Source organism: Macaca fascicularis, chromosome 11, assembly GCF_037993035.2.
Source record: "Macaca fascicularis isolate 582-1 chromosome 11, T2T-MFA8v1.1".
Classification (NCBI taxonomy): domain Eukaryota; kingdom Metazoa; phylum Chordata; class Mammalia; order Primates; family Cercopithecidae; genus Macaca; species Macaca fascicularis.
In genome coordinates, this window is record NC_088385.1 from 113,078,636 (window position 1) to 113,106,169 (window position 27,534).

A 27,534-nucleotide genomic window follows, 5' to 3' on the forward strand; every position below is an offset into this window, starting at 1 on the left:
CACTGTGTCTGGCTACTTTTTGTTTTACTTTTTGTAGAGATGGGGGTCTCACTTTGTTGCCCAGGTCTCGAACTCCTGACCTCAAGTGATCCTCTTGCCTTGGCCTCCCAAACTGCTGAGATTATAGGCATCAGACACAATGCCCAGTTGGCTCTGAGATTCTTGAGGACATGAAATGCATCTTGTTCTTACTTTATCTCTTCAGCCTAAGAAGATAGTTTTCTTTATTCACTCAACATTACCCGAGCATGACTAATGGCAAGCACTGTGCTAAGTGCGACTTCATTATTTCTTCAATCCACATGCTGTTCCAGATGACCGCAAACTTGTAAAGTTAGAATGGGAGACTGCAAACAAAAATGCGCTGCAATAATTCCCCTCCATGAATCAATTACCCCACTCCTTGAATCTAGGCTGGTTTTGTGACTTGCTTTGACCAATAAAATGAAGTGGAAATGATGTCCAGCCAGTTCCAAACTTGGACCTCAAGAGTCCTTACCCACTTCTGCTCACTCCCTTGAGGCCCTAGGTAGTACCACAGGAATAAGCCTGGGCTAGGCCAGCCCACTGGAGAATGGGAGACCATATGAAGCAGAGATAAGCCAGCGTAGCTGAGGCCATCCTAGACCAGCCTGGCCTTGGGTTATCTTGCAACTGACTGCAGACACATGAACCCAGAAGACATAAGTCCCACCTGGCCCAGATAATGAGAAACAGCCAGTGAAAACACAGTCTCATGAGCTAAACAAATTGCTATTGTTATAAGCTACTAAGTTTTGGAACTGTTTGTTACCCAGCAAAAGCTAACTAATAAAATGGCAACCTGGGTTTGTCCAAGGATGGTGGTGAGAGTTACAGTGACTGTGCACAGACTCTCCTAAGGATGAAGAAGTGAGACAGCAACCAGCCCACATGCTGTCCTTGTCAATTAAGCCAAAGACCCCAGTGCTGCCTCTTCCCTTTTCCTGTCACTCCAAAGACTAGTCACATGGTCTGCAAAATGAGAAAGGACTATGGATGGTTCAAATACTGGATAAAAATAAGCCAGACAGGCCAACAGACCCCTCGTTCCAGTCTTCAAGGGTTTTAACATACCAGCTCTTAATCCCTGAGATAAACTTTACTCTACCAGGAAGTGACTATTGTGTATCTCAGAATTAGAACCTTTCAAGGAAATGTTCAATGATACCCAGGCGTGGTGGCTCATGCCTGTAATCCTAGCACTTTGGGAGGCTGAGGAGGGCGCATCACTTGAGGTGAGGAGTTCAAGGCCACCCTGGCCAACATGGCGAAACCTCGTCTCTACTAAAAATTCAAAAACTAGCTGGGCATGGTGGCGAGCACCTGTAATCCCAGCTATTCGGGAGGGTGAGGCAGGAGAATCACTTGAACTCAGGAGGCAGAGGTTGCAGTGAGCCAAGATCACACCACTGCACTCCAGCCTGGGCAATAGAGACTCTGTCAACAAAAAAAAAAGGAAGAAGAAGAAGGAGGAGGAGGAGGAGGAGGAGGAGAAGGAGGAGGAGGAGGAGGAGGAGGAGGAGGAGGAGGAGGAGGAGGAGGAGAAGACAAAGTGCTGGGAAAGAATCTCATGTATTCAAAGGGAATGAAGCCAGTTCTTTTAGAAATAGTGACATGACTCTTGAAGAGAACACATGTGTGGTTAGTGATTAAGGACTCCAAATTTCTTGAAAAGGATGAGAACCTTCCAGTTCTCTCGCCAAATCCTTACTCCTCTGCCCGGGCAAAGCTTTTCATTTCCACCTAATGAGCTCTGTCTCAAAAAACCAAGGGTAGCTTCTGATCTCTCCAGGAAAGAGGAGCATCTTTTTTATTGGCTTCTTCATGCCCTGCTGTATTTATTTATTTATTTTTTTTTTTTTATTTTTTTTTTTTTTTTGAGACGGAGTCTCGCTGTGTCACCCAGGCTGGAGTGCAGTGGCGCGATCTCGGCTCACTGCAAGCTCCGCCTCCCGGGTTTACGCCATTCTCCTGCCTCAGCCTCCGAGTAGCTGGGACTACAGGCGCCCGCCACCTCGCCCGGCTAGTTTTTTGTATTTTTAGTAGAGACGGGGTTTCACCGTGTTAGCCAGGATGGTCTCGATCTCCTGACTTCGTGATCCACCCGCCTCGGCCTCCCAAAGTACTGGGATTACAGGCTTGAGCCACCGCGCCCGGCCACCCTGCTGTATTTATATAGCCCAAGTCAATAGCCTCAAGGTGCATTTCTCTGTTGTAACTAGGAGACAAGCCTTTCTCAGGAATAGCCTTTTGTAAGGTATTCATTGAAGAAAAATCTAGTGAACTGGCACAGTGCTAGGTCCTGAAAATAAAACAGTGAAAGGACATAGGACCTGCCCGCTGGAAGAGGAAGGGCATGAAGAAGGATGACAAAGAAGAGGAAGGGGAGAAGATCCTTATAACTACCATGGATTTTTGCTTCTTCAGTTTGTGTATTTCATTTTGGTTTAAGCTTTTGTGTATTGAGACCCTGGCACCGTGCTAGGCTCAGGGAAGAAAAGTGTGTTAAGAAAATAAACAGGATCTGCTTTCAGAAAAATAATAGTAATTATTGTTAATAACATTGCTATGATAACTTCCTTGGTTTTATTTGCTTTTACTTGTTTGATGTCAAATCTTATAACATTTGCTATTTTAACCATTTTTTAGTGTACAGTTCAGTGGCATCAAGCACATCCCCATTATTATGCAATCATCACCACTATCCACCTCGACAACTTCTTCATCTTCCACAACTGAAACTCCATGTCCATTAACAACTATTTTTCTATGTCCCCTTCCCCCAGCCCTTGGAAACTACTGTAGAGATTTTCTGTCTCTGTAGATTTGACTGCTCTCAGGCATAATAAAATAGAAACTTCAGCTGAATTAAATTTAAAGGAGTTTAATTGAGCAATGAACAATTCAAGAATTGGGCAGTCCCCAGAATCACAGCAGATTCACAGAGACTCTGACACAGCCACCTGGTGGAAAAAGATTTATAGACAAAAAAAAAAAAAAAAGGGAAATGATGTACAGAAATTAGAAGTGAGGTACAGGACGACTGGATTGGTTACAGCTCAGTATATGCCTTATTTAAACATAGTTTGAACACTCAGCAGTGTTTGAATGGTTGAAGTGTAGCCACTGGGATTGGCCAAGACTTCACTAGTGTTACAGTTGCATACTACTAAGTTAGGTTTTCAATTTTGTCTGCCTATTAAGCTAGGTTACGGTTCATCACAAGGACTCAAATATATGGAAAGTATGGAGTCCTTCTCAGGCCATACTTAGTTTGCTTTAACAGGTATATAAGTGGAATCATACAATATTTGTCCTTTTGTATCTGGATTATTTCACTGAGCATAATGTCTTCAGGTTTCATCCATGCTATAGAATTGGTAAGAATTCCCTCCCACTTTAAGACTGGATAATATTCCTTTGTTGGATATATCCCTTTTGTTTACCCATTCATCCTTCAGTGGATACTTGAGTTGCTTTCACATGGTGACTGCTGTGAGTAATGCTACTCCGAACATGGGTGTGCAAATCTCTCTCCAAGTTCCTGCTTTCATTTCTCTCGGGTATACACTCAGAAGTGGAATTGCTGGATCACATGGTGGTTCTATGTTTCATATTTTGAGGAGGTGCCATACTGTCTTCCACAGTGGCTGTGCCATTTTACATTCCCACCAACAGTGCACAAGGGTTCCAATGTCTCCACATCTTCACCAACACTTGTTATGTTGTGTTTTCTTTTTTAAAAATAATAATGGGTGCATGTGTTGGTGTGTGTATCTCCTTTAGGTTATAATTTGCATCTCCCTGATGATTAATAATATTGATTATATTTCCATGTGCTTATCGGCCACTTGTATCTTCTTTGGAGAAATGTCTGTTCAAGGCCCTTGGTTTTATTTTTCCTGATCAAATTTTGCTTTCACGTTTTGTTCCAGGCACTCTAGCAAGCACCACAGATGCCTTATTGGATTTAACCTCCCTACAAGAAAAATGAGGGGGTTATTGTCTTTATTTTACAGGTAAGAAAACTGAGGCTTTTTTCATGGCTTGCCCCAGGGGCCACCTCAGAAGGGGCAGAGAGGGATTTGAGGCAGGCCTGGCTGACCCCACTAAGTCACACTGCAGTTCAGGTGGAGAAGACCTGCAGAAGGGAGTGGGAGGGGAAACCCAGTATCCACTTGCCCCCGTGGGACTTGTCTTTGGGTCCCACATATCCCCTTTGGTGCCTTTTGCTGCAGTTCCTACCCCTCTTTCTTCTTTCCCTTCCCTTTTCTTTCCTTTTTGGGTCTGGGCTAAGTAAATATCTCCTTCTTACCCGCCAGGAGGTGATAAATTCTTAGTACCCCAGTGAGAATCACTCCCTCCCATTTTCAAAGGAATGAACTGGAAGAGAAAGTCCCCAGAAAGATCCCCTAGAGGGTCACCCCTGGGTATCTGACTGAGAAACTGAATCTAACCTGGGGCAAGCAGACCCGAGACCCACCCCCATAACCTGGTGAATAGCAAATTTTTTTTTTTTAGCTAGGAAGTGTTACCCAACTATTTGCTAGTTCTTCATAAAAATGAATTGTTGGGAACTCACCACAGCGTGGCAAAGTGGCTGTGGCCAGACTACCTCTCTAGATTCCTCCTCTCTGGGCAGGGCATCTCTGAAAGAAAGCAGCAGCCCCAGTCAGGGGCTTACAGATAAAACTCCCATCTGCCTGGGACAGAGTACCTGGGGGGAGGCAGCTGTAGGCATGGGCACAGTTTCAGCGGACGTAAATGTCCCTGCCTGCCTGCTCTGAAGAAAGCAGTGGATCTCCCAGCACAGTGCTCAAGCTCTGCTAAGGTATATAAGTGGAATCCTCCTCAAGTGGGTCTCTGTCTCCCGTGCCTCCTGGCTGGGTGACACCTCCCAGCAGGGGTCAACAGACCCTCATACAGGAGAGCTCCAGCTGGCATCAGGTGGGTGCCTCCTCTAGGATGAAGCTACCAGAGGAAGGAGCAGACAACAATCTTTGCTGTTCTGAAGCCTCTGCGGGTGGTACCCAGGTAAACAGGGTCTGGAGTGGACCTCCAGCAAATTCCACCAGACCTGCAGAAGAGGGGCCTGACTGTTAGAAGAAAAACTAACAAACAGAAAGCAATAACACCAACATCAACAAAAAGTACCCCCACACAAAAACCCCATCCAAAGGTCATCATCAAAGATCAAAGGTATATAAATCCACGAAGATGGGGGAAAACCAGCCCAAAAATGCTGAAAATTTCAAAAAGCAGAAAGCCTCTTCCCCTCCAAATGATCACAACTCCTCTCCAGCAAGGGCACAAAACTGGAAGAAGAATGAGTTTGACGAATTGACAGAAGTAGGCTTCAGAAGGTGGGTAAAAACAAACTCCTCTGAGCTAAAGGAGCAGTTCTAACCCAATGGAAGGAAACTAAGAACCTTGATAAAAGGTTACAGGAGCTGCTAACTAGAATAACCAGTTTAGAGAAGAACATAAATGACCTGATAGAGCCGAAAAACACAGCACAACAACTTTGTGAAACATACACAAGTATCAATAGCCAAATCGATCAAGTGGAAGAAAGGATATTAGAGATTGAAGATCAACTTAATGAAATAAGGTGTAAAAACAAGATTAGAGAAAAAAGAATGAAAAGAAACTAACAAAGCCTCCAAGAAATATGGGACTACGTGAAAAGACCAAACCTATGATTGATTGGTGTACTTGAAAGTGACAGGGAAAATGGAACCAAGTTGGAAAACACTCTTCAGGATATTATCCAGGAGAACCTTTCCAACCTAGCAAGACAGGCCAACATTTAAATTCAGGAAATACAGAGAACACAACTAAGATACTCCTCAAGAAGAGCAACCCCAAGACACATAATTGTCAGATTCTCCAAGGTTGAAATGAAGGAAAAAAATGTTAACGGCAGCCAGAGAGAAAGGTCAGGTTACCTACAAAGGGAAGCCCATCAGACTAACAGTGGATCTCGCTGCAGAAACCCTACAAGCCAGAAGAGAGTGTGGCCAATATTCAACATTCTTAAATAAAAGAATTTTCAACACAGAATTTCATATCCAGTCAAACTAAGGTTCATAAGACAAGGAGAAATAAAATCCTCTACAGAAATGCAAATTTTGAGGGATTTTGTCACCACCAGGCCTGCCTTACAAGAGCTCATGAAGGAAGCACTAAATATGGAAAGGAAAAATCAGTACCAGCAACTGCAAAAACACACCAAAATATAAAGACCAATGACATTATGAAGAAATTACATCAACTAATGTGCAAAATAACCAGCTAGCATCATGATGACAGGATCAAATTCACACATAATAATATTAACTTTAAATGTAAATAGGCTAAATGCCCCAATTAAAAGACACAGGCTGGCAAGCTGGATCAAGAGTCAAGCCCCATTGGTGTACTGTATTAAGGAGACCCAACTCACATGCAAAGACATACATAGGCTCAAAATAAAGGGATGGAGGAATATTTACCAAGCAAATAGGAACCAAAAAAAAAAAGCAGGGGTTGCAATCCTATTCTCTGATAAAACAGACTTTAAACCAACAAAGATCAAAAGAGACAAAGAAGTGCATTACATAACAGTAAAGGCATAAATGCAACAAGAAGAACTAACTATCCTAAATATGCTCCCAATGCAGGAGCACATAGATTCATAAAACAAGTTCTTAGAGACCTACAAAGAGACTTAGACTCCCACGCAACAATAGTGGGAGACTTCAACACCCCACTGTCAATGTTAGACAGATCAATGAGACAGAAAATAAACAAGGACATTCAAGATTGAACTCAGCTCTGGACCAAGCAGACCTAACAGACATCTACAGAACTCTCCACCCCAAATCAACAGAATATACATTCTTCTCAGCACCACATAGCACTTATTCTAAAATTGACCACATAATTGGAAATAAAATACTCCTCAGCAAATGTAAAAGAACAGATATCATAACAAACAGTCTCTCAGACCACAGTGCAATCAAATTAGAACTCTAGATTAAGAAAGTCACTCAAAACTGCGCAACTACATGAAAAATGAGCAACCTGCTCCTGAATGACTACTGGGTAAATAATGCAATTAAGGCAGAAATAAAGAAGCTCTTTGAAACCAATGAGAACAAAGAGACAACATACCAGAATCTCTAGGACACAACTAAAGCAGTGTTAAGAGAGAAATTTATGCACTAAATGCTCACATCAGAAAGTAGGAAAGATCTAAAACTGGCACCCTAACATCACAATTAAAAGAACAGGAGAAGCAAGAGCAAACAAATTCAAAAGCTAGCAGAAGACAAGAAAGAACTAATATCAGAGCAAAACTGAAGGAGATAGAGACATGAAAACCCCCTCAAAAAATCAATGAATCCAGGAGCTGTTTGTTTGAAAAGATTAATAAAATAGATCACTAGCCAGACTAATAAACAAGCAAAGAGAGAAGAATCAAATAGAGACAATAGAAAATGATAAAGGGTATATCACCACTGATCCCACAGAAATACGAACTACCATCAGAGAATACTATAAACACCTCTACACAAATAAACTAGAAAATCTAGAAGAAATGGATAAATTCCTGGACACATATGCCCTCCCAAGACTAAATCAGGAAGAAGTCAAATCCCTGAATAGACTGATCATAAGTTCTGAAATTGAGGCAGTAATTAATATCCTACAAACCAAAAAAAGCCCAGGACCAGACAGATTCACAGCTGAATTCTACCAGAGTTACAAAGAGGAGCTGGTACCATTCCTTTTGAAACTATTCTAAGCAACAGAAAAACAGGAACTCCTCCCTAACTCATTTTATGAGGCCGGCATCATCCTGATACCAAAATCTGGCAGAGACACAACAAAAAAAGAAAATTTCAGGCCAATATCCCTGATGAACACCAATGCGAAAATCCTCAATAAAATACTGGTAAACCGAATCCAGTAGCACATCAAAAAGCTTATCCACCATGATCAAGTTGGCTTCATCCCTGGAATGCAAGCCTGGTTCAACATATGCAAATCAACAAATGTAATCCATCACATAAACGGAACCAATGACAAAAACCACAGGATTATCTCAATAGATCCAGAAAACGCCTTCAATAAAATTCAACACCCCTTCATGCTAAAAACTCTCAATAAACTAGGTGTTGATGGAACATATCTCAAATAATAAGAGATATTTATAGCAAAATCATAGCCAATATCACACTGAATTAGCAAAAGCTGGAAGTATTCCTTTTGAAAACCGGCACAAGACAAGGATGTCCTCTCTCACCACTCCTATTCAACATAGTATTGGAAGTTCTGGCCAGGGCAATCAGGCAAGAGAAAGAAATAAACCATATTCAAATAGGAAGAAAAGAAGTGAAATTGTCTCTGTTTGCAGATGACATGATTGTATATTTAGAAAACCCCATCATCTCAGCCCCAAAACTCCTTAAGCTGAGAAGCAACTTCAGCCGTCTCAGGATACAAAATCAATGTGGAAAAATCAAAAACATTCCTATACACCAATAATAAGACAAACAGAGAGCCAAATCATGAGTGAACTCCCATTCACAATTGCTACAAAGAGAATAAAATACCTAGGAATATAACTTACAAGGGACATGAATGACCTCTTCAAGAAGAACTATGAACCACTGCTCAAGGAAATAAGAGAGGACACAAACAAATGGAAAAAAAAAAATGTTATGCTCATGGACAGGAGGAATTAATATCATGAAAATGGTCATACTAACCAAAGTAATTTATAGATTCAATGCTATTCCCATCAAGCTACCGTTTACTTTCTTCACAGAATTAGAAAAAAACTACTTTAAATTTCATACAAAACCAAAAAAGAGCCCATATAGCCAAGACAATTCTAGGCAAAAAGAACAAAGCTCAAGGCATCACGCTACCTGACTTCAAACTATACTACAAAGCTACAGTAACCAAAACAGCATGGGACTGGTATCAAAACAGATATATAGACCAATGAAACAGAATAGAGGCCTCAGAAATAACACCACAGATCTACAACAATCTGATCTTTGACAAACCTGACAAAAACAAGCAATGGGGAAAGGATTCCCTATTTAATAAATGGTATTGGGAAAACTGGCTAGCCATATGCAGAAAACAGAAACTGAACCCCTTCCTTACACCTTATACAAAAAATAACTCAAGATGGATTAAAGACTTAAACGTAAAACCTAAAACCATAAAAACTCTAGAAGAAAAGCTAGGCAATATCATTCAGGACATAGGCATGGGCAAACACTTCATGACTGAAACACCAAAAGCAATTGCAACAAAAGCCAAAATTGACAAATGGGATCTAATCAAACTAAAGAGCTTCTACACAGCAAGAGAAACTATCAACAGAGTGAATAGGCAACCTATAGAATGGGAGAACATTTTTGCAATCTATCCATCTGACAAAGTTCTAATATCCAGAATCTATAAGAAACATAAACAAATTTACAAGAAAACAACAACGCCATCAAAAGGTGGAGGAAGGATATGAACAAACACTTCTCAGAAAAAGACATTTATGTGGCCAACAAAAATATAAAAAAATGCTCATCATTGCTGGTCATTAGAGAAATGTAAATCAAACCCAAAATGAGATCCATCTCAGTCAGTGAGAATGGTGATCATTAAAAAGTCAGGAAACAACAGATGCTGGAGAGAGTACGGAGAAATAGGAATTCTTTTACACTGTTGGTGGGAGTGTAAATTAGTTCAATCATTGTGGAGGACAGTGTGGTGATTCCTCAAGGATCTAGAACCAGAAATACCATTTGAACCAGCAATCCCATTACTGGGCATATACCCAAAGGATTATAAATCATTTCACTATAAAGACACATGTACACATACTGCAGGACTGTTCACAATAGCAAAGACTTGGAACCAACCCAAATGCCCATCAATGATAGACTGGATAAAGAAAATGTGACACATATACACCATGGAATACCATGCAGCCATAAAAAAAGGATGAGTTTATGTCCTTTCAGGGACATGAATGAAGCTGGAAACCATCATTCTCAGCAAATTAACACAGGAACAGAAAACCAAACAGCGCATGTCCTGACTCATAAGTGGAAGTTGAACAATGAGAACACATGGACACAGGGAGGGGATCATCACACACCAGGGCCTGTTGGGGAGTTAGGGGAAGGGGAGGGAGAGCATTAGGACAAATACCTAATGTATGCTGGGCTGAAAACATAGATGACAAGCTGATGGGTGCAGCAAACCACCATGGCACATGCAAACCTATGTAACAAGCCTGCATGTTCTGCACGTGTATCCCAGAACTTAAAGTAAAATTTAAAAAAAAGGAAGAATTGTTGGCGAGTGTCATGGCGGCCGGTGTCGAGTTGGCAGGCATTGCTCACGGAACTGGGGAAACGCACTAGAGCAGAGGAAGAAGTGACCCAATCTGGACAGCGGGAATTCGTGGGAATGAGCAGAAACCCTGCATGGGTGACTGTGTCACTAGAGGTAGGCACCTGGTCAAGTCTCAGGCCAGGCCTCTGCGGTTCTAAGCAGAACTCGGAGCCGGCGTTGCCTAGGAACCCCGCCTTGTGTTATCGAATCCTGAGTGTTTTGGACTAGTCTCACGAAGGCAGGCGTTCAAGGATATTTGGTCAGATCGTCCGACAGCACTAAACCTTTCTTTTCCGAGCGGGCCAGGTCGTTCACTAAAGTCACCGCGATGTCGTCCTGGCTTGGGAGCCTCGGCTCGGCTGGGGCCAGTCTCTGGGTCAAGTCGAGGACAGCCTGGCTTCCCTCACTGGCCAGATTTCAAACTTTACAAAGGTTATGCTGATGGAGGACTGGGAGGAAGTGGAAGTAGAATTACCTGATTCTAGGACAAAGGAAATTGAAGCCATTCATTCAATCTTGAGATCAAGAGAATGAAAGGCGTAAGAAACTTTTTACTGATCTGGAAGTGAAATATGAAGCATCAGAGCTTCAAATTAAACCAGAATTCTACAAGTTGCAGAAATCAACTTCAACAAAAAGAGGTAGAAATCAGCCATCTTAAAGCCAGACAGATTGTGCTCCGGGATCAGTTGCTGAAACTGCCGTCATCTACTCAGTCAGTACCTTCGGGAGTTGGCGATGTACCAGCAACCACTGCAGCTTCATTCTTTTATGTGATTAGTTATCATTCTTCAGCTTTCCATGACGATGACGTGGACTTTGTTGATATAATTTTGTTCCAACGAGAAATAAACCGACTCTCAAATGAAGTTTCAAGGCTTTAGTCTGAAGTTGGCTATTGGAGGCATATTGCTTAGACTTTGAAAGCACAAAGAACACATAGCTCTGCCCAAAGTGAAACATGCAAACTATGAAATATCATTAAGGAACTGAAACAGAACCGAAGTCAGGAAATTGATGACCATCAACATGAAATATCAGTACTGCACAAAGCACACCAACAGAAATAAGTCGACGACATCGAGAAGAATTAAGTGACTATGAAGAACGAATTGAAGAACTCAAAAATCTGTTACAACAAGGTGGCTCTGGAGTTACAGAAATTGATCACTCTAAAATCTATGAGATGCAAAAACTATCCAACCTCTACAAACAGAAAAAGTGAAGTCCACCAAAAAAAAATTGAGGAGCTTGAGGATAAAATAAAAGATACAAATAAAAAATTATCTTCTGCAGAAAATGGTAGAGTTATTTTGAGGAGAGAATAAGAACAGCTAAATGTGGAAAAGAGATAAATAATGGAAGAATGTGAAAACTTGAAATTGGAGTGTAGTAAATTGCAGTCTTATGCTATGAAGCAAAGTGATACTGTGATAGAAAAGTAAAGAATTCTTGCACAGTGTGCCTCAGTGGAAGAAGTGTTCAGAGTACAACAAGCACTGTCTGATGCCAAAAATGAAATAATGAGATTGAGTAGTTTAAACCAGGATAACACTCTTGCTGAAGACAATCTGAAACTTAAAATGTATATCAAAGTTTTAGAAAAAGAGAAGTCATTACTGAGTCAAGAAAAGGAAGAACTTCAGATATCACTTTTAAAATCCAACAATGAATATGAAGTAATTAAAAGTACAGCTACAAGAGGCATAAGTTTGCATTCAGAATTAAATGACTTAAGACTTAATTTGGAGGCAAAGGAACAAGAACTCAATTAGAGTATTAGTGAAAAGGAAATACTGATAGCTGAGATAGAAGAATTGGACAGAGAAAATCAAGAAACTACAAAGCACATGATTTTGATAAAAAATCAGCTATCAAAACAACAAAATGAAGGAGATAGCACCATCACTAAACTGAAACAAGATCTAAATGATGAAAAAAAGAGAGTTCGTCAACTTGAAGATGATAAAATGGACATTCCTAAAGAGTTGGATGTACAGAAAGAAAAGTTAATTCAAAGTGAAGTGGCCCTAAATGATTTACATTTAACCAACCAGAAACTTGAGAACAAAGTAGAAGTTTTAGTAGATAAGCTAAATAAATCACACACAAAAAAAAATTGTAAGCATCCAGGAGAATTTGGAACTTAAGAAGCATATTAGATAAAATGAGGAGGAGCTTCCTAGAGTCAGGAATGAGTTAACTCAGTCTCTAAATCAAGACTCTAGTAGTAATTTTAAGGACAACTTACTTAAAGAAAGAGAAGCCAAAGTCAGAAACTTAAAGCAAAGTCTTTCAGAATTAGAACAGCTCAATGAAAATTTAAAGACAGTTGTTTTTTATGTCAAAATGGAAAATGAAAAGTTAGTTTCAGCATGTGAAGATGTGAGGCATCACTTGGGAAGAATCTATTGCTACTAACAATCAGCTTTCTCTGGGAAAAAATCACCAATGTGGAGACTCCAAAAATGGAAAAAGGAGGGAAAGAAGCAGAATTGTGTCGGGCTGTAAAGAGGCTGTTGGAAGAAGTAAACACATGAGAGAAAACCACTGAAGAACTGTCAAATGCACGTAATTTGAATACCTCTGCCTTACAGCTGGAACATGAGCATTTAATTAAACTCAATCAAAAGAAAGACATTGAAATAGCAGAACCCAAACAGAATATTGGACAAATGGATACTGATCATAAAGAAACTAAGGATATTTTGTCATCTAGTTTAGAAAAGCAGAAGCAATTAACACAACTTTTAAATGAGAAATTTTTATTGAAAAACTTAAAGAAGTTCAAAGCTGCAGGAGCAATTGGATAAATATTCTCAGGCCTTAAGAAAAAATGAAATTTTAAGGCAGACCATATGGGAAAAGGACAGAAGTCTTGGATCCATGAAAGAAGAAAATAATCGTCTGCAAGAAGAACTGGAACGACTCGGGGAACAGCAGAGTTGAACCACACCTGTGACTGATCCTAAAACCCTTGATAGTATTACTGAACTAGAATCTGAGGTATCTCAACTGATCATAATCAAGGATCATCTTGAAGAGGCAATTAAACATCATCAAAAGATAATTGAAGATCAAAACCAGAGTAAGATGCAACTACTTCAGTCTTTACAAGAGCAGAAGAAGGAAATGAATGAGTTTAGATACCAGCATGAGCAAATGAACACCACACACACCCAGCTCTTTTTAGAGACAGATGAGGAAATTAAGAGTTTGCAAAAAACAATCAAATCAAAATCCAGTTCCGTGAAGAAAGACAAGACATTCAAACAGGTAACTCTGATATTTTTCAAGAAACAAAAGTTCAGAGCCTTAAAATAGAAAATGGAAGTGAAAAGCATGATTTATCTCTAAACTAGATGACAAAATGTCCTTAGTTTCTTTATGATCAGTATTCATTTGTCCAGAAAACTTTAGATAAGCATATATCTTTAAGTTAAAGATAACTTAAATTATATACATCATCCAGCATTTCTTATCGGAACTCATTTTGTTTTTTAAGTCCTTCCATTTGTTCTTCTTTTGGATCTAACTGTTCTGTAAGTCTTGATGCGAATTCAATGCAGCATTTGCTTCATCCAAACCTTCCTGTGATGATATCACTTTTCCTTCCAGATTTTCTGCCAAATTAAAACTTAAAGATAAGAATATATCTTTAAGTTTTTCAATAAAAATTTCTCATTTAAAAGTTGTGTCAATTGCTTCTGCTCTTCTAAACTAGATGACAAAATGTCCTTAGTTTCTTTATGATCAGTATCCATTTGTCCAGAAATCTTTAGATAAGATCAGTGAAAGGAATAAAAGAAAGAGAACTAGAGATTAAACTTCTAAATGAAAAGAATATATCTTCAACTAAACAGATTGATCAGTTGTCCAAAGATGAAGTTGGTAAACTAACTGAGATTATTCAGCAGAAAGATTTGGAGATACAAGCTCTTCATGCTAGAATTTCTTCAACTTCCTATACTCAAGATGTTATTTATCTTCAACAGCAACTGCAGGCCTATACTATGGAAAGAGAATAGGTATTAGCTGTTTTGAATGAGAAGACTAGGGAAAATAGCCATCTAAAAACAGAATATCACAAAATGATGGATATAGTTGCTGCCAAAGAAGCAGCTCTCATCAAACTGCAAGATGAAAATAAAAAATTGTCCACTAGATTTGAAAGTAGTGACCAAGATACGTTTAGAGAAACTGCTCAGAATTTATCATGTATCATTCGAGAAAAAGACATCGAAATATATACACTAAGTCAGAAATGTCAGACTTTACTGGCAGTTTTACAGACATCCAGCACTGGTAATGAGGCTGGAGGTGTTAATTGTAATCAGTTTGAGGGGCTTCTACAAGAACGTGACAAGTTAAAACAGCAAGTTAAAAAAAAAAGGAAGAGTAGAAACAGCAAGTGGTGACCACAGTACAAAATATGCAATACGAGTCAGCCCAGTTTCAGGAAGAGCTTCACCAACTGCAGGCACAGGTTTTGGTTGACAGCAATAATAATTCTAAATTACAAATGAACTATACCGGCCTGATTCAAAGTTATGAGCAGAATGAAACCAAATTCAAAAATCTGGGGCAGGAATTCACACAAGTTCAGCACGGCACTGGGCAGCTTTCCAATACCAAGGATCTTCTTTTAGGAAAACTTGATATTATTTCACCTTAGCTGTCTTCTGCGTCATTGCTTACTCCCAGCAGAGTCTCTTAGAGCAAGTAAGTCTGATGTGTTGAGTGAATCTTCTGAATTGCTTCAGCAAGAGGTAGAAGAGCAAAGAAAATCACTACAGGAAAAAGATGCAATGATTGGAACTCTCCAGGAAAATAATCACAGATTGTCTGATTCGATTGCTGCCACCTCAGAGCTAGAAAGAAAAGAACACGAACAAACCAATTCAGAAATTAAGCAGCTAAAGGAGAAACAAGATGTTTTGCAAAAGTTGCTTAAGGAAAAAGACCTCAAAGCCAAAAGTGATCAATTACTTTCTTCCAATGAACATTTCACTAACAAAGTAAATGAAAATGAACTTTTGAGGCAGGCAGTAACAAACCTGAAGGAGAGAATATTAATTCTAGAGATGGACATTGGCAAACTAAAAGGAGAAAATGAAAAAATAGTAGAAACTTCCAGGGGAAAGGAAACAGAATATCAAGCGTTACAAGAGACTAACATGAAGTTTTCTAGATACTGCGAGAAAAAGAGTTTGAGAGCCACTCAGTGAAGGAGAAGACTCTTGCTTTTGAACAGTTACTGAAAGAAAAAGAACAGAGCAAGACTGGGAGTTAAATCAGCTTTTAAATGCAGTTAAATCAGTGCAGGAGAAGACAGCTGAGTTTCAACAGGAGAGACCAAGTCATGTTGGCCCTGAAACAAAAACAAAGGGAAAACACTGCCCTACAGAGAAAGGTTCAACGTTTACGTGACCAAGAATTTCAGTCAAACCAGGAGCTAGAGACATTGCGTAATCATCTTTTAAAATCAGAAGATTCTCATACCCATGAAGCTTTGGCCACAGAAGATAGGCTAAACTAAGAAAGAAAGTCACAGTATTGGAGGAAAAGCCGGTTTCGTCCTCTAATGCAGTGGAAAATGCAAGTCATCAAGCCAATGTGTAGGTACAGTCATTGCAAGAACAATTGAATATAGTCTCCAAGCAAAGGGATGAAACTGCGCTGCTGCTTTCTGCCTCTCAGGAACAAGTAAAGCAGTATGCTCTGTCACTGGCCAACCTGCAGATGGTACTACAGCATTTCCAGCAAGAGGAAAAAGCTATGTATTCTGTTGAACTCGGAAAGCAAAAACAGCTTATAGCTGAATGGAAGAAAAAGGCAGAAAATCCGGAAGGAAAAGTGATATCATCACAGGAAGGTTTGGATGAAGCAAATGCTGCATTGAATTCAGCATCAAGACTTACAGAACAGTCAGATCCAAAAGAAGAACAAATTGAAGGACTTAAAAAACAAAATGAGTTCCGATAAGAAATGCTGGATGATGTACAAAAGAAATTGATGAACTTAGCAAACAGCTTAGAAGGAAAAGTGGACAAAGTCCTAATGAGAAACCTCTTCATCAGTCATTTCCACACACCAAAAAAATCAGCGTCTTGACATGTTCCGGTTGATGGGAAGCATCCTGGGTGTCAGAAGGGAGGAGATGGAGCAGTTGTTTCATGACGATCAGGGTAGTGTTACCAGGTGGATGACTTGGGTGGCTTGAAGGAGGATCAAAAAGTGTTCCCAACACACCTTTGAGACCAAATCAGCAATCTGTGCTTAATAGTTCTTTTTCAGAACTTTTTCTTAAATTTCCAGAAACAGAATCTCATTCATCTGTTCCACCACCAAAGCTTTCTGTTCATGATATGAAACCTCTAGATTCACCAGGAAGGAGAAAACTAGATACAAATGCACCAGAAAGTTTTAAAGATACAGCAGAATCCAGGTCGGGTAAAAGACGAGATGTAAATCCGTTTTTGGCTCCTCACTCAGCGGGTGTACCTCTTACTAACCCAGCTGGACTTGGACCTGGTGGGCCCCAGCATCTTCTTTTGAAACCCATCTCAGATATTTGGCCCACATTCACACCTTTGCTAGTGTTACCTGACAACAACGCTGGAGCTGTGTTGAAAGACCTTGTGAAACAACAGAAGATTCTCAAGCCAGAGACAGTCTAGCACTTTAAAGAAACCATGAACACTATAGATATGTACTTTATCACCAAGTGGCCTTTTAAAAAACGTCACGTATTTATTTGTAGTTAATGCTTCCTCTGAATTTAATAAAAATATTCCTAATGCTTTTAGAAATTGCAGGTGTCAGGAGGAAGTGTTTGCTATATCATCTGATTTATTCCTTCTGATTTGACCTAATTTAAGCTAGGAACATTTGATTTATCTTTCATCTTAATTTACAAAAATACAGACAGACAAAAATACTAGTAGCTATATGTTAGCTTTCTATTTCCTTCTGTGATTTCCAAGCCCATTTAAGCTGGAGATTGTGGTTTGTCAAGAGAGTTTTTTTTTTTTTTTAATGAAGAATAAAAAAATACTAGTAGTGGCTTCTCCGCATAGTGTGGAAAGTTGATCTGAAGCATATAGTGATCATCTTTAGAGGACTTTGTGGTAATAGGCCAACAAGATGGTCCCTGGAAGGTCATCGGTGCCCTGAGATGAAGTATGTATTTGGTCCTGTGTAATGTCATCATGTGTGTAAATTCTTTTGTTGTTGTTGTTTTAAATAGAGATGGGGTCTCACTATGTTGCCAGGCTGGTGTTGAATTACCAGGCTCAAGTGATCCTCCAACCTCGGCCTCCCAAAGTGCTGGGATTACAGGCATGAGTCACCGTGCCCAGCCCTGGCTGTAGATTCATGTGACTACCACCACAGTCAAGATACAGAACACTTCCATCACAAGCATCCCGTGTCACCCTCTCATCATCGTAGCCACCTCCTGATCCCTTTCCTGAATCCCTGACAATCACTAACTGTTCTCCATCTCAGTCGTTTTGTTATTTCAAGAATGTTATATAAATGAAATCAGTATGTAACCTCTTGAGACCGGCGTTTTTTTCACTCAGCGTAACTCCCTTGAGATCCATCCAAGTTTTTGGATGTATCACTAGTTTTTTCCTTTTTATTGTTGGATATGTAGTGCAGATATATCACTTAGTTTTAACAGCTACGATATCTATTTAAAGACATCATCTTAAAACATGTTTCTTTACACAAATTCATACAACTTTCATATAAGTGTTAAACCATACAGCTGCATCTACATAAGTATAATTAGCAATATCACTGAACATGCCACTTCCTGATATATGAGGTATAGCAATCCGAGACCTAACTGTTCTCATCACAGTAGCGACGGAGGGCAGTGAAATTCCTTTGATAGCACTAGTACCCAGATGTCTGAAACTGAAGAGAGTATTTCCTCAATTTTTTATAAACCCATCATAAAAAAATCCTAACTTGAAACCTAACTGTATCTGGATATTCATATTTTTATTAGTTGAAGTTGTACATTTTTAAAAAGACATTTCTTGCAAATTTTGTAAATTTCTATATGCCTTTAAAATAGAAACATTTATGTAACAAAGAAAGGTGAAAATGAGACAAATTCAAATATGTAAATAGGCCTGGCTCAGGCCAGAACTATTTTTGGTTGCTTGCAAGTTTTGCTGTGATTAACTGTACTTTCTAATATATTTGGAAGACTAGAACTCTTAATTAGACGTTGATGGGTGAAACTTCTATTTCTGAAAAATGAAGTAACTGAGAATGCTGCTTCAGAATGTCTTCTATCTCTTTGGATAACTAATTTATATTGCCATTCTTTATTTAGTATACTTTAAAGAAAGTGGTCATACAAGTTCTATATTAGAACTGTCAAGCTGCCTCCTCTTGGTTTTTTGCCCATTATTATTTCTCTATGAGTTGTTACCCCTTGGTTTTTTGGGTTTTGGTTTTGTTTTGTTTTGTTTTTTGAGACGGAATTTCCCTCTTGTTGCCCAGGCTAGGGTGCAATGGCATGATCCCAGCTCACTGCAACCTCTGCTTCCCGGGTTCAAGTGATTCTCCTGCCCCAGCCTCCCAAGTAGCTGGGATTACAGGTGTGCACCACCACGACAGGCTAATTTTTGTATTTTTAGTAGAGACAGGGTTTCGCCATGTTGGCCAGGCTGGTCTCAAACTCCTGACCTCAAGGGAGCCACCTGCCTCAGTCTCCCAAAGTGCTGAGATTACAAGCATGAGCCACTGTGCCCAGCGTACTCCTTGGTTTTCATACGCTCCTAGCAGAGATATTTTCACTGACTATTCTACATTATTTGCTGCTTGCCATTGAAGTTTCATTTCAGTGTGGAGCAAATGAAATATTAGTTTCTAAGTTAAAAACACACACACACACAGTCCTTTATTTTTAAGAAATAGAATTTGTAAAAAGTTTTCTCTTTTAATTTGAAAAAGATATGCATGGTATTTAGGTAGTATGTCATCATTTTTGAAATGCCTTTTGTGACATTTTTAGTATTTCCTTCTCTGACCGAAACAACGTGTCCCCCTCTCATCCCATAGTTTAACATAATTTTAAAAGCTGTTGTGGGTGAATTGCATAGTTAAACATCACAGAGCGTGATATTAAATGGCTGCTATTTAAATAAGTATGTGACTTTGTCCTAAAGCTATACTACCTAATGTTTCCATTGTGTCATTGAAACTATAGCTGACTGGTATGCATACTTAGTGTTCAATAATCTAAACCAGATATAACACATCGATTTTTCTGAAACTTTGTTGTGTCAGAAATGAACCACCTGCTCACAGAACCATCTTAGTAACCAGACAGTGATGAAACATATGATTCTAATGTTGGCAGTAGGACATTGCTAACAGTGCATTTAACTGCAACATTTTAACTACAGTAATTTTTCTGTTTATTTCTCTATCCACTCAGAATTTGTGGTTGAATTCCACCTTCCCTGCCATAGTTTTTCACCACATTCCTAATGGTTTTCAACCTCTATACTGTAGTAGAAAATTCATCCAGCCGTTGAATTTAATTTTAGCATAATTCTGGATCAAATTGTTTGAATTTTCATTCCTGTCATTCTTGATTTTTAAAAAATGAAAGGAAGAAAAAACAAAATTAAACAAAACCTTAGGAAAAAAGGAAAGGCTTCTTTTCAACTAGCCAACTAAAACGTCCAGTATTCCCCCAAATAAAGCCTTTGGTTTCTTTTAACCTCTTAATGGTTAATTGAAAAAGAGTACAGAAACTATCAAAATCCTTATCCAATCAATAGATGGGGGGAAAAGCTATGTCTTCAGGGACAGAAGAGTAATGAGAATTATTTAGAAAATGCTATCATGCATCAAACTTAAAAGCATTTGAACCTGATTTTTAAAGATAATGAAGTTTTTCCACATATCAAAGTATTTAAAACATCTTCCATCAACAAAAATTTATCTTTAATTTTGTGAATATTGAGTAAGTATAGGTAATATTTATTTTATATATTCCTATGGAAAAAATGCTGCTTTAATGCTCTGACATTTATGATTATTTGCCAGTCTTTATCTTTTAACTTATTAAAAAGTTAAATACTTATTAAGATTTTTCTATGTAAAACTGATAAATTGTCTTTTGATTTTCAGGGAAATATCTAAATGTGGGAAATTTCCAAACCAACCTTAATATTAAGTTGTGTTATGTATAGAGCTAAAGTTAATGCATTTTTTAATTTCTCAAGACCACTGTAAGGTGAAAATATACTCCAAATAAAAATGATATATGTAAGTTGACAATGTCTTCATTCACAATAAGAAAATTTTTTTAGCAAACAAATAAAAAAAGAATTGTTGACATAGCTGCCTACCACGTGCCAGGAGCTGTTCTAAACACCTTGCATATACTCAGTCATCTGACTCTCCCAGCCACCATTGCTACCACTGCAAAATGAGGGAACGGAGCCTCAGAGAGGTAAAGTAACAGCTCAAACTCACACAGCTGGTGAGTGGCCCAGCCAGCACTCAGTGACCTGGTTCTAAAGCCTGCACTTAGCTGCTATTCTAGACGGCGTCTGATTTTCTTCTAGAATTTGTAGACAGATATACACGATAGAGATAGATTAAGATAGATAGATAGATAGATAGATAGATAGATAGATAGATAGATAGATAGATAGATAGGGCTTTTTATTCACTCCTGACTTATTTACAGTCTTTCCTCTCTTATTTGTGGGGAATACATTCCTGTGGATGGTGCCAAACTTTATATATGCAGTACTACATTTTTTCCTGTGTATACACACCTATGATGAAGTTTAACTTATAAATTAGGCCCAGTTAAGAGCTTAACCACGATAGCTAAAAATAAAATTGAACAATTGTAAAATATACTATAATAAGGGTTGTGTGAATGTGGTGTGTCTCTCTCTCCTCTCCCTCAAAATACCTTCTTGTTCTGCACTCACCCTTCTCGTGAAGACATCAGATGATAAAATGCCTGCATGATAAGATGAAGTAAGGTGAATGACACAGGCATCGTGACGTGGCGTTAGACTGCTATTGACCTTCTGACCATATGTCAAACATGAATCATTTATTTCTGGAACTGTGGTTGATGTAAGTGAAACCGTGGAAAGCAAACCCACAGATAAAGGGGGCTTTCTGTACCTGTGGAGTAGCGCCAAAATTGGCCTCTGTCTCCCACTCCTTATTTATTTTTATATTTTTTATTTTTTGAGATGGAGTCTCGCTCTGTTGCTGGGTTGGAGTGTAGTGGTGCGATCGCGGCTTACTGCAACCTCCGCCTCCCAGGTTCAAGTGATTCTCCTGCCTCAGCCTCCCGAGCAGCTGGGACTACAGGCACGTGCCACCACGCCTGGCTAATTATTGTATTTTTAATAGAGACAGGGTTTCACCCTGTTGGCCAGGACAGTCTCAATCTCTTAACCTCGTAATCCGCCCGCCTCCACCTCCCCAGGTGCTGGGATTATTAGCATGAGCCACCGCACCTGGCCTGTCTCCCACTCCTAATGGGGAAGTAGCGCTCCACCACTGCCTCCTCACCCACTCCTCCAGGGAAAGGAAGACTCTGGTGTCTATTCATTTATCCCTGTCCCGCCAATCCATTCTCTGTTCTTTCTCTGGTCTTGGAAGGCTGAGCCCTGGGGACTGCATCTCCTGGGCTCCCCTCACCTCTGGCTTTCTGTTGGGCACAGTCCATGGGAAGCACCGGCAAAGACCAGAGGGTGAGAAGTGCAGTTTCTGTGTCCTCGGATCTTACCCTGTAGCCCTTTTCATGGCCACAGCCTCTCCGAATCTCCTTGCATTCCTAGGAGAGGTAAGTCTTCCAGCTGTGGGTAGTCTCAGGGCGTCACGGTTTTTGCTCCTGAACCCTGCCCAGGCCTCCGCGATGCTCCCTTTTCTTCACTTGGATCTGCCCCACCAGCTCTTCGCACTCTCAAGAGGTTCAGACTTAGAACAGCCTTTAACAGAGAATGGATTGGCAGGGCAGGGATAAATGAATAGACAACAGTCTTCCTTTCCCTGGAGGAGTGGGTGAGGAGGCAGCGGTGGAGCGCTACTCCACCGTTAGGATGGGAAGATGGCTATTTTTTGTCAGACCCTATTTTTTCAAAGAAATCCCTTTGTGAGAAGGCAGAGGCAACAGAGGGAGCAAATTTAGGGGTCAGGTAGTGCTCCTCTTTTCCCCTGAAATCACACAAGAATGAGGAGGGCTTTCCCTGACTTTGCAAAGACTCCCTCCCCAAGCCCTCTCATGGCCATCATAGCCGCTAAGCACCAACTGTGCACTCTGGCCAAGGCCAACTTGAAGCCTTAAGCAAAAACCCTCAAGAGGCCTTCCATGCCCCAGAAATGACCGGAAGGAGACCTGGCCCTCTGCCTGGGCCCCTGTTCCCAGCACCTCCTGCTCCCAGGTGCGGTGCCCCCCAAAACCCTTACCTCAACTCTGTGAGCGGAGTCAAAGGCAGATGAAATTCCGAGGAGAGCCTGGATTTCCCAGGCTGCCTCGGTGAAGTTAGAAGTCAGGTCAAGACTATCAGGTGAGAAGGGCACATGACCCCTCGTCCGGGCAGGGGCCAGGCCCACAGAGCCGTCAGGCTGTCACCAGAGTATGGGTAGAAAAGTTTGTTTTCCACAACCCAAGTCCTCGCTTCTACACCCTCTCCTGTCACCCCAACCCACCACACCCCCAAATGCTTTCTGCTTGACTCTCTCAGGACCTGCTCAGGCAGAGCGGATGGAAGTGTCAAAAGTGTCGCTGCTCCCAGGGGTATGCACATTCTAAATAGTGAAATCCTAGAGAGGCATCCCCAAAGAGGGGTGTTAATGGAGGAATTTCAGGCAGTGGTCGGGACAGTCCTGGAGGCAGAAATCAGACCCTCATCAACTTTCCGTTGCATTTGAAAGCGGGTTAGCCAGGGTCAGCCAGGTCACTGTGGCTGCTTTTGTGGAGAGTCACCTCTGACAGGGCCCTGCCACACCAGAGGGAGAACCAGTCGCTGAGATGTGGAATTGGGTCCAGTCCTTCCCCCACTCCCCCGCTCAGCTGAGGTGCTCAGGTAGCTGCGGTAAACAGCCTCTGTGGGTGGGTAAACAGCCCCAGGCCTAGAGGTTAGAAGTCCTGTGTTCTGTTCCTAGCTGTCTTCTAATTTTCTGCATGCTATTAGGCAGGATACTAAGCTTCTCTGGGCTTTGTGTCATGATTACCAACATGAAGATTAGTTGGATTAGATGGTTCTAAGGTCCCTATAACTGCAATATGCTATGATCCCCCTCCCCCTCCCTCTCCCCCTCCCTCTCCCCCTCCCACTCCCCCTCCCACTCCCCCTCCCTCTCCCCCTCCCTCTCCCCTTCCCTCTCCCCCTCCCTCTCCCCCTCCCTCTCCCCCTCCCTCTCCCCCTCCCTCTGCCCCTCCCTCTGCCCCTCCCTCTGCCCCTCCCTCTGCCCCTCCCTCTGCCCCCTCCACACCTGCCCAAAACAAAGCATATCTAGACAAGGCAGAGAAAGTGGCTCAGCTCAGTCCAGAGACTTCTGGGAACTGCAATAAGCCTGCAGCTCACATTTGGTCAACTGTGGACAGCTGTCTTCGGGACTGAGCGTTTCTCTTCCCGGGTCAACTAAAGGTTGAGGCCTAGATAAAAGGCTTGCCCCATGCTCCGCTAGTTGAATTGCTCAGGCCACATCCAGGATTAACCAAGGCTTCTCACTGGCTCTCTGGTTTCAAGACAAAACAAAAACTTTGAAAGAGGACTGCATTCAGTGGAAAATCCCCCAGTAACAAGGCCCCTGGGAGCGCTCTGGAAGCACCATCTGTCAAGTATTTGTTCGCACAACCTGTGACCAAAACAGCCTTTTAACGTCAATACCAATAATGATAATAGCACCTCATGTATTTAGACAGCTCTCCTGACCCTTCAGAACCCCTCATCTGGGCTCAATTTGGCCTCGTGCAACTTTCTATAGGAGGCAGAGCACAGGACTTTCAAATAACTTAGTCCTATTTTAGGCATGAGGAAATTGAAACCCAGAAAGATAGCAGAGCTAGGAAGAGATACATTCAGAGCTGGAACTAAGTTTCCCAATCAAAATTCACTGAGTTTCTCACACACCAGTGCCTCCCAAATCCCACTCATAGAGGCTGCCCCAGCTGGCTGCATCAGGACCATCTGGGCGTGACCATAGAGATTTTGGAGGTCTGGGATAAACTCCCAAACAAGTATTTTTTAGTGATGCACAGACAGATTTGGGGATCGCTGCCCAGTATGCTATGTTCACGGAATCTGGGAATCCTGGAAAATCCAGACTAGAAAGACCATCAGAGCTCACTGGGTGCAACCACCTTCTCTGTGTTAATCCCTCCCTGCAGCCTCCAGCAAGTACTTAGGATATAGACTCTGCTGAAACAACAGACTGAAAACACCAACGGTTGATGAAGAAGTGTCTTTTCTTCTCACATCACAGGCTGGGTGTAAACAGTACAGGGCTAATATGGCAGCCCCCGGGGATCAGAGACATAGAATTTTTCACCGTTCTGGGGTCATTAGGGTATGTTGCGGTGCGGGCTTCCCAGGAAGCCGACTTCAGGATGGAGCTCCACATGCAGGAAGCTCATTGAAGGCGCCTCTCAGGATGAACACCTGTGGGAAGAGGTACAAAGCTGGACTAAGCAGCAGAGTTGGGCTGTGATATAGTCACAACCAAGGCCTCAGCCAGGCCCAGGGGAGCCCTGAAGCTGTGGTGGCCTTTCAGAGTTGTCCGAATTGAGATAACGGAGCAGGGTCTTGATACACACAGAGAGAGACTAGTCACTGGATACCGCTGTCCCTGGGAAGGGGTGTGGCCTTGGACTGGAAGACTCCCTTTAGCTGAGAGCCATTCTCAGGAGGGCTGATAGCTGAGAGCTGGCAGCTGTGGGAATAAGGCCTTCGGCCCTGAAAGGTCATCGGGGCAATGCAGCCTCCACTATGAGGTTATTCTGGGTTGTATTTGTGCCTCCCTAAAAATTCATATGTGGAAGTCCTAACCCCCAGTATCTCAAAATGCCACCTTATTTGGAAACAGGGTCGTTGCTGATATAATTAGTTAAGATGAGGTCATACTGGAGTAGATGGGCCCTATCCAATATGACTGGAGTCCTTCTACAAAGGGGCAGTTTGGACTTGGACTCATACAGAGGGAAGGCGACATGAAGACACAGGGAGAAGATGGCCATCTACAAGCCAAGGAGAGAAGCCCAAAATGGATCCTTCCCTCAGAACAATCCTGCCAACATCTTGATCTCAGACTTGTGGCCTCTAGAACTGTGAGAGAGTAAATTTCCATTGATTAAGCATGCAGTTTGTGGTGCTTTGTTACAGCAGCCTCAGCAAACTAATACAGAGTGTTGCCATCACCCACGTGATCTACCATGGTTTTCCACCATATGTGCCTTCCAGCCACAGGGAAGGAGGAAAGAGAAAGCAGACAGACCCCCTCTGGCTAAGGGTCTAGAAGTTTCCCACATCACTTCTGTCTATATCATAGCTTGGTCACATGGCCATACTAGCCGCAGGGGAGGTTGGGAAGTGCAGTCTTTATTCTGAACAGCCATGCGCTGTCCATTAGAAATAAGTAAAAACTGGCCAGGCGCAATGGCTCACACCTGTAATCCTAGCACTTTGGGAGGCCAAGATGGGTGGATCACCTGAGGTCAGGAGTTTGAGACCAGCCTGGCCAACATGGTGAAACCTGGTCTCTACTAAAAATACAAAAATTAGCTGGGCGTGGTGGCGGGCACCTGTAATCCCAGCTACTTGGGAAGCTGAGGCAGGAGAATCGCTTGAACCTGGGAGGCGGAGGTTGCAGTGAGCTGAAATCATGCCATTGTACTCCAGCCTGGGTGACAAGAGTGAAATTCCATGTAAAAAAAAAGAAAAGAAAAGAAAAGAAAAGAAAAAGAAAAGGAAGGAAGGGAGGGAGGGAGGGAGGGAGGGACTTATTACTAAAGAATAGGCTCATGAATAAAATTAAATCCCTCCAAAGAGCTGAAATGAGATCAGAGGGCAGACATAAACACTTTTCTTAGACTACCTTGCCAGGAAGTCTCCAAGAAAGGAAAGCATACAGAAACGTGGGAGCACAGAGGAAATTCAGCCTTACTCTGACTGAGAGCTGGGTGGGCTTCCTGGAGGAGGTGACCCAGGAGCTACTCCCAGAGATAGAGAGGACATTCCCAAAGAGCAGCAAGAAAGGGAGGGAATTGCAGGAGAGAAAAAAGCATGTTCAGTGTGCAGTATGCAAGGATCTGTATGTCCATGATCTCATTTCATCCTCACATCTACCCTGCAAAGCACCCACTACTATCTCCATATCACACAGGAGAAATCTGAGAGGTTTAATTGGGAGGTTAACTTTTACAAGTTCCTGGTCTTTATGTCTGCCCCCTGATCTCTGTCGCCCAGGCTGGAGTGCAATGGCACGATCTCAGCTCACTGCAGTCTCTGCCTCCCAGGTTCAAGTGATTCCCCCGCCTCAGCCTCCCAAGTAGCTGGGATTCCAGGCATCCACCACCACGCCCGGCTAATTTTTGTATTTTTAGCAGAGACGGGTTTTTACCATATTGGCCAGGCTGGTCTTGAACTCCTAACCTCAAGTGATCTGCCCGCCTCGGCCTTCCAAAGTGCTGGGATTACAGGCTTGAGCCACCACTCCTGGCCACAAAGGCTCTATTTCTAACCCAGATGTAAATGGGCCTTCCCAACCCCTGAGATCTATAGAGGATTGTCTTAAGTAGACACAAATCCAGCCACACGATGCTAATCCTGTTCAAAAAGTGTGCACCTTCCAAGAGACCCATTCATTCATGGTTTCCTATCTGCCTTGGGAGCCAGCCTGGACAACATAGTGAGATGTTCAGGACCACCCTGGACAACATAGTGAGACCCCATCTCTAATGAGAGGGGAGGGGAGCGGAGGGGAGGGGAGAGGAGAGGAGAGGAGAGGAGAGGAGAGAAGAGAAGAGAAGAGGAGAGAGGAGACTCCAGTTCTTTACTGTTGATACTTGAAGCCAACAGTCCTATTTAATGAGAACAAGAACCT

At 41.7% G+C, this 27,534-nt stretch overlaps 1 long non-coding RNA gene and 1 pseudogene across 2 annotated transcripts in view; one reads left to right on the forward strand and one right to left on the reverse strand.

Moving 5' to 3' along the window:
* Window positions 1-2,889: 2,889 nt before the first annotated feature.
* Window positions 2,890-27,534, reverse strand: part of LOC135966321 (uncharacterized) — a 67,452-nt gene continuing 42,807 nt past the window's right edge. Inside the window, exon 2 of one of the 2 annotated variants that reach the window (XR_010579564.1) lies at window positions 2,890-4,000. This is a non-coding gene — a long non-coding RNA (uncharacterized lncRNA). Of the gene's footprint in view, window positions 4,001-24,883; window positions 25,095-27,534 lie in introns of those variants that run through there. The other variant, XR_010579565.1, reaches the window with a different exon arrangement.
* On the forward strand, window positions 16,380-17,099 carry LOC107126688 (thyroid receptor-interacting protein 11 pseudogene; annotated as a pseudogene).